The following is an 8,987-nucleotide window of genomic DNA, read 5'->3' on the forward strand; positions in this document are numbered from 1 at the left end:
TCCAAAGCCTCAATATGTCGTGTATATATTCCACACAGTAATCTATTCCATTCCATCACTGTTAGAGAAAATGCTCTGTTTTTCAAGCCTCTGCCAACCAATTTGCCAACGAAAGGAGGGGCGTGTCATCCCCATGGTTACGACCCAAGGAACTTTGTAAGACTTTGTAGTCTGCCCTCATTGTGTATGAGCGTTATAATGAGCGATGTTGGTGATGAAACGCGGCACACAACGTGGCGTTATAGCCTGCTAAGTGTCTGAGGAGTCTAACCCTCTCTCGGTCGCGGTCATCAACCGCTGCTCGGACAGAGCTCCACACGCCCACACACACCTCACCACCAGCGTCCCTCCGTCGGGACGTTGAAGAGTATACTAACGAGACTTTGACGTCACAAAAGTATCTACCTGCGTTTGGAGCAGAGTGGAACGCGCACCAAGTGTTTGGCAGAGACCGGCATAACACACAGGATTGATTTTAGGATAAGATAAAAGGGTTAAGGTTCTACCCCTAGATTTTAAGATTGTCCAAAGAAATGAAACGTCATCATCATACATAGATCATACATTTAGTCAAGCTTACCTCCCTGAACGAGGACCTCCACCATAAGAAACACGGCTGTGTGGACCAGAACTCTGTTGAGGGCTGTCATCTTGTTCATCCTTTCTGACTATTGAGCCTCAGAGTCAGCTGCAGAGCAGTTCAACCAGAGAGTGGAATGATCAAATGACTCAAGCTGCATTCCTTTTATTGGGGGGGAGGAGGAGGCAAGGAGAAAAATATGTTGCGTTGCCAGTCCTGCCTCACCTGCGCAGGGGGAATGCATTGACGTCATACCTGGTTGTTTAGAGGTTGTCTATCAAATTGTAGGATTCATCTGATAATACCCAGTGGCGGATTTAGCAAATTGGGGGCCCAAGGCGAAGATATGTATGGGGCCCGCCTCATCCGATCTTTAAAAGATCTTAAAAAATGTACAGACTAAATGGTGGATAGGCAGGTAAAACTAATCTACTGTATATAGTGTCCTCAGAATACTCAGAGTAAGGGTAAGCATGTTTGTACTGTCACGTGATTGTTTATTAAACAGGGTTATTTTCTTCATTCATACCTCGTCAATGAGTCATCTTGTTGGGTTGGATTCTTCTTGTGTTTCTTCCTTCTTATCTTGTTACACCCTTCACGATAAAACGATTATAAGGGGCGTTTTTTAGAGACACGCAGTAGTCCCACAAAAGTATGCAATTTAACAGTAAATATAAAGAATGTTGCAATGATACATTACAGTAGAAATATCATCATTTAAATAGTGTATTAGGTCAACTGAATTCTTACTTGTTGTTGTAATTGAGTTTTATATACAAACGGCATATTGTGTTGGCTTGTTGACTTGGATTCTGCTCGTGTTTATTCCTTCTTATCTTGTCAACCCTTTACAGGCAGCTATTCAGAAAGGAGCCAAGGCAAGGTGGCACACAGAGACATGCGCGCGCACACGCACGCACGCACGCGCGCGCACACACACACACACACACACACACACACACACACACACACACACACACACACACACACACACACACACACACACACACACACACACACACATTATCAGAGACAGTTTTTAATGTTAGAGCCTACAAATATATAACGACTAGGGCTGTAACGATATGCGTATCGAAACCATAATCGCGACACTCAAAGCCACAAACCTGTCTCGCGGTGTGAGAAGGCAGAAGCACGTCATGCCCTTTCTAACTCCCATTATCCTTCCAGTCAAGATCCAGCCACGTGATATTAGATGTTAGTGCCAGGGCTTCCGTTGTCCGGCAATAGAAAATTTTAATGTCGGACAAAATTGTATCGGTTTTTTGGGTCAAATTGTCCGAAATTAGAAATTAGCTAATAATCTGTCTAAATAATAGTCTGCGACGAGATGCCCTCGCTGTGATGACAGCGCTCCGTAGCTACGGAGGATTGCATTTCACCACTGCCTGCGAAGTCCTCATATGCGATATGAACGACATTTATCCAGAGTGGGCCAAGCGCGCAAAAATAGCTTGTGTGATCCCTGTCTCTAGAAGCTGCCACCGATTATTGACAGGCTGGGTACTTCATTCTTATACACAACCGGACTCGTTTGTTTCTTCAGTAGACTGACACGTACGCTACCGCTCGCTCCCCTCGCTCGTCCACTCACTCGCTGATGTCGCACACACACGCTGCCATTCTCGCACACACACATACGCTACTCGTAGGCTATGCCTCGTTATTGCGAATCAGACGTTTATTTTTTTTCCCATCTATTTGAAAGTTAGACTATTAAACATGTTCATTTTATACAGCCTGATTATGTCATTATTTAAGCTACATAGCCTAATAAGAAGCGATAATAGGATATTTGACCGAAAAAACTAAACCTATGCAGGTCACTTTGACCGGCACCGTTTTTTCTAGCGGGAACGCTGGTTGGTGCTACCAAACTATTCAAATTACTATTATTTATTTGACATTAATGTTTTCAAATGCGTAAGCCTAAACCCCCAAAAAGTTGAGTGTTTTTTCCTAGCTGCAAGCATCCTCCAACTGCAATCTTTGGTTATTTATTTATTCATTTGCTATATGCCTACTTGAATAGTATTCTTTCCTGTTCAAATCTATTCAGTGTTCCAAATTATTTGTTATTAAATGTTTTCTGAGCCAGAGCAGGCTGATAGGCCGGACAACACAAAGGCATCCAGCGCACTGCCTGGAGGGTCCAGAGTCGGACGTCCCGCACTGTGCTCGAAGTAACGTTAAAGTGTAATTCCGGCCAAAATAGAACCCAGGGTCTTTGTTTTGGCATGAATACCCATCATTGTTAAAAATCATATAACACGACAAATAACCAAACAACTTGACCTCAAGTCTATCCGTAGCCACTTGCTGCACTCCTGGAATAGCATTCTTCTTCAATGACATGGGTCAGCAGCTCTTTTAGGAATGATGAAGTCATCCTTATCGAAATGAGCACTGCAGACACGGTGATCCTTCTGCATCAGCATCTCAATTGGCGTCTCAATGTCCATATTCAAAACAATAAGCCACTTGTCTACCAGAGATTGGTCATTGTACCACGATGGCAGTCTATGGAAAGTTTCTGGGGTGTAACTTTTCATTTGTTTTCCGTAGCCGGGGAAAACACAAACACAAACCATCTCTCTCCTTCTCTCCACTTCTGTCAACAACGTGCCATGCTTGATTGTAGCGAACAAATATTTTGTAACGGTAACCTACACATGCAAGTCCTTTAATTTACGTGTCAACACTTGCTATGTATTATTTATAAATATAAATGATGTTACTTAGAAATTCCCCAACTTTCCTCCTTGAACTGAATTCCGGCGCATTCGGTCACTCTATGCGTCAATCACGTGTGCAGTGCGTCTTCTGTCAACAACGTGGCATGCTTGATTGTAGCGAACAAATATTTTGTAACTAACTTATACATGCAAGTCCTTTAATTTACGTGTCAACACTTGCTATACATTATTTATAAATACAAATTATCTAAATTTTAAATTCCCAAACTCTCCTCCTTGAACTGAACTCCGGCACATTCAGCAATCGACTTGTGTGGACTTCCTGTAAACATGGACCTGCCGGTAATGCTTGTTAAACTGTCTTTTTAAATAAACTCTGGGTTTACAAACTAAGTTGTTGGTGCTTCGTTTTATGTGTAGGGACCCTAGTCATGCTACTGCAGAGTTTTGGTGTTATTTTTAGCAATATTAGTGGTTAAAAAATGCCGATTTGGAAGCAAAACTCAATGCCCCAAGCCAATAACATGGACGCCAAACATTGTGCCAGGCAAACTCTAATACTCGATTTTCAATGAAAAAGGTATCTGGAGGGCTTATTTGATGGGTTTTCATGCCAAAACAATGACCCTGGGTTCCATTTACGCCAGCATTACACTTTAACTCCTTGGACATCTTCCACACAAACACACTGCTCAATCGGTCTCAAACTGTTTAAGACTTGGTCACCCATGACCATATCTTTAAGAGAACTTATCCACCTGATTATTTCTGAAAAAGTCTTCAATACGGGGCTGACGAGGATCTGCTGCTCAGCAGCACTGCACAGGGTAGTGAGTGCTCCTATACATTACACCACGACGAAGAGTAGTGGGAGTGGACCTGTCTTTGTCTTTGGACTCGTATTTACAACACGAGTTTCGGATACTTTTGCCATTCAAGTAATTTTAAATGTAAATAACAGTTCAGGCATAAACAACTGCACAGCACCAGCCCTGTATGAACGTTTGTGACAAATGAATAGTGGAAAACCATAATTTACATTCATAGTAAATACACGTATTTGAAAATGGTTGATTATGACGTTATAATACAAAAGAAAACAATATTTTAAAATAAAAATAGTAGTAATCTGTCAGAGTTGGTTTTGTACCGTCAATGGAAAGTCCAATTCCATTGATGGTACACTAAGATAATGGACGAATGTTACAATTCAGCCATTCATAGCCAAAAGATGAATTAATATTTATCTCAATGCAAAATAAAATGCTGGGATCATAAGGATAACAAAAACTCATTGCTTGTCCAGTGACCAAACGAGAAAAGAACTTTGTTTTTTTCATTTGCATTAATCCAGAGACTTGTGTCTGCGCTCTTGGACGTGTGCTCTGTTGTGTGTCACCAAGGTCGTCCATTTTGTCGTTGTCGTTGTTGTTGTTGTTGTGGTGCTGAAGTTGCCTCGGTTGTACCCATCACATTGTCCGTCTGACCTTTTCAAAGTCTTTCTCTGGTGCAGAATGAAAATATCCTCCCAGTCCATCTCAGATGAAGACAGCGGGCAACATCGCAGCAGACTCTAATCCCAGCAGAGGACTCAGAGGTCAGAATCAGCCCCTACCACTCCCAGTCAACTCCTAAGCACCGCAGTAGCACCTGATGGAGAGAGACAGAAAGAGACAGACAAGATATTGTTATAGAATCTGCAGATAGACTGGACCATGACACAATTTTTTCCTAAATTGACCAATGGAAAATGCAAAACCCTGACCATTCCATTGGGATTAGAAACATTGGGATATATTGGTATTAATTCCCGGACTGCAGCTGTAACATGCAATTACCACAACTCACCTGCTGCACGCTGTGTTTCACTAGAGGGAACTGGAGGGCTGGATGTTGCTTGACCTGCAGGCAGTGTTTCACTGGAGGAAGCTGGAGGGCTGGATGTCTCTAGACCTTCAGGTTGTGTTTCACTAGAGGGAGCTGGAGGGCTGGATGTCTCTAGACCTTCAGGCTGTGTTTCACTAGAGGGTGCTGGAGGGCTGGATGTCTCTAGACCTTCAGGCTGTGTTTCACTAGAGGGAGCTGGAGGGCTGGATGTGGTGATGGATGTTGCTGTACCTGCAGGCTGTGTTCAAACATACAGTTCAACAATATTGTTACACCACTGCATTAAGTCCCTTGTAATGCTACTGCATATAAGGTAGCACTGTACAAACACACTTTATATAATTTGCCTAAGACCTTAATATAATTATTTACAAGGTGTAATTGTAACATTCAACAATAATAACAATAATAATGACAACATAGCGGTGTATCATCAAATACAAAGAGACCACAAATAATTGGCTGAACGTACAACCTCCAGAGGAAGGAGAGGTGAAGATGGGAGACCAGATGTCCCATCTCCATCAGCTGGGGACATCGGTGGAAGATCCAAGACAGCTATAGAGAAGATAAAGTTCAGACGATTACAAGCAAAAATGTGTAGCTGCTTGGTGGATAAAACAGTTTCCTATTGGACTAAATTGAAACAGCGCTCATCCTTGCTCAGAAACAGCTTTTTCGGGGAAAATGTATCTTGATTGTTTACAGTCTGCTAATAATTTGCTGGCCGGATCAAAATGATACATGGGCTGGATGTGGCCCGTGGGCCAGCAGTTCAATAGGCCTGCCCTACTTAAACCCTTCTAAATTACTAAATAGATAGATAAACATTTGACGAGTCAAACCCTGCTGTGTCTGAGGGTACGGTGATAAAGTCAGGAGGTTTAACCCTTAACACAGACAACTTTCTCAGCCTTGTCCAGCCGTGCTCCCTCACAAGAAGGACCTGGGTCAATCTGACCAGATGGTCTCTGGGGAAGCATTGTTACACTTCAGGAGATGCAGACGGGTGTTATATGATGGTCGAAGTACCGGATTGAAGGCTTTCTTTTTTTTTCCTAAGAATAAAAAGAGTTAGATTATTAATGGCTTCATCTCGATAATTTTTGTGATGTCACACAGTCCCACATCATGAATAAATGACCCAGAAATAACCTCACCAACTTTCTTGACAAAATCTCAGTGAATGAATGTGGTGTACATTACTATTTACCAGATGATGATGCCGATGATGATAATTGTAAGGAAGACCCCTAATGTGACCCAATAAGTTCTGGATCTCTCTGAAACAGAGAAGAGAAGTTGATAATTACTTCCATAATAATAATAATGACAATAATAATAATCATGCGATTTATTATTATTTTAATTTATTATTATTATAATAATAAAAATATATTAACCAGAGATGCACAGTCAAGTAGCTCAAATCCTTGTCAACAATGTTTAAATATAATGTATAAACTTTTGGCCTAGTGAAAAAGGTAAATGGACATTTTTACATTTTTTGAGTATTGTAAGCCCGATAACGCTTTCCCAACACGGATGGCGTAGCATCTTAAAGATTGCTTTTGTATTTTCACCAAGAGCCTACCTTCATTAGGGTCCTCCAGTATCTTCAGGTCAATGTGGGTTACGTCTTCTTCGTCTGCGTACCTGAGAGTACACCTGTACGTCCCTTCACTCTGGGCTGATGAGGTCACATACAGCAGGAGGCTGCCTGATTCAGACAGGTCTCTTACATGCTGCTGCCACTCTGTTTCCACCACCTTCTCTTGTCCTGCTTGTCTTCTGAGGATGGTCTGGTGGTGGTTGAAGGTCCAGGTGATGTCATCGAGCCCGGAGGCGTCACAAGGGAGTAACACCTCACTCTTGGGAGCACTTTGCATTGGAGCTGATGAACATAGACACACGAGTGGACAGACAGACATATAAGATATTGTAACGAAATCTGCAGAGATTTTGGACCATGACACCATTTATTCTAATTTGACCAATGGAGAACACAAATCCCAGACCAATGATGTCAATCGTCCAACTTTTCTGCCAATTCTCAGCGGAAACGGAGCAGACGTTGCAGACCAAAATATTTTCACGATAGGGTTAGTAAATATGAGGTCAAGCAGTATTCTCTTATGTTAGCTATTAGCGAGTGCGACGGTTTCCCCTTGAATTTCAACCACTCTAAATTGGATCGCAGCAGCTGTCATTCTGATTTTCAAAGACTTACGGTGTAACCTTATGGTGGCTTTCCTTGCACTGTGTTCATTTAGGACTGAGCAGCTGTAGGTGGATTCTGTGTCATTGTAAACGGTCCTTAAGGAGCCACTGATGTCATAGAGTCCCTGGTCATCTTCATGGACCTCGGTTGTGTTCTGGAGGACAGTAGCCGGGCGAGGACTGACGGACCAGGTGAGCTGTGGTCTTGGGTAGATTCCTCTAGACTGACAGGTGACAGTGTTGTTCACTAGCACAATGTCCACTCCAGCAACAGGAGCTGGATCAGGACGATACGGCACCACATTAAAACAACAAACTCAAAGAGCTAACGTTTGCTCAATACAACGTTTATGATTATTGATAGGATGACATCCAATAAAAATAGAACTTGAGCTCACCTCTCACGGTCAGGTTTAGGTAGATCTCCAGGTCTGTTGTAGTGCTGGCGTAACACTGGTACCTGCCCTGGTCCTGGAGGTTCACTTTGGCCAGACGAAGGGATGCGTTTCCCCCTGAGATCTGGTCATTGAACAGGGAGGTCCTTCCCTTGTAGAGAGGGTCCTGGTGTCCCAGTTGGTCCTGGTCATCGTAGTAGGAGTGGACCGGAACGTTCGTCCCATTCTTCTTGACCCAGTGGAGGCGCGTATCCCTGTTTGGCTGGAAGTGGCAAGGCAGCACGCAGCTCTCCCCAAACACACAGCCCACCGGGGTGTCTGGAGATCAGAGGGTACAACCGTGGTTGGATATTAGAACAGAACACACTTCTTATTCACTTATTGGAAAAGGCATATGTAACTGTGAGGTAAAGGTGTAACCTCAAAGTTTCAAGTAATAGAGCTAAGCTGTTCTGGTTATTGTGCAATATGTTGGAAAGATACCCACAGGCGTGAAATACCGGTGTCCTAGCAGAGCGCTGGCGTAGCATATTGTCATAGTGATAGCTTTGTAAAAGTCACTACATGTAAACAATGAGATATACAGTATATACCAAACTTCCACTTGCACCAAACCACTTTCACTTTCACTTCTATCTCAGAACAGTAAACCTTACTAACAAATAATTGCTTGACTTACAAACAATGCTTGACTGCCAGTGAATGTAATCAGGCAGGTTTATTTCTCTGCTGGAATTTTCAAATGGTTTCTGTGTGACTACAGTTCAAAAATATGAACTGCAGTATCTAGTAGTATTATAACATATAATGTACTGCAAAACTATTATATTGTACCCTGTTTCCGTGATCTGTTGTTGCCATAAGAGGTAGTGAACACAAAATCGTCATGAATTATATATGTGGTTTCAAAGCTGCAATACTTCTTGGGGAAGCTTAGGTCTTTTAATGTGTGTGGCAAAATGTTATGTATGTTTTATCAGTCTGTTGTTGCCAGTGCCATTTACTTTGCAGCCATCAGTTGGGGCAGCGGCATCAGGGCTTGTGACTCTAAGAAGCCTAACAAGCTGATAAGGAGGGCTGGCTATGTGCTGGGGACTGCTGTAGTGTCCCTGGAGGAGGGGATGGAGAGAAGGATGGTACAGACATTGTTGAGTATTATGGACGATAACACGCATCCCTTGCACA

Source organism: Gadus macrocephalus, chromosome 23, assembly GCF_031168955.1.
Source record: "Gadus macrocephalus chromosome 23, ASM3116895v1".
In the NCBI taxonomy this organism is placed as follows: domain Eukaryota; kingdom Metazoa; phylum Chordata; class Actinopteri; order Gadiformes; family Gadidae; genus Gadus; species Gadus macrocephalus.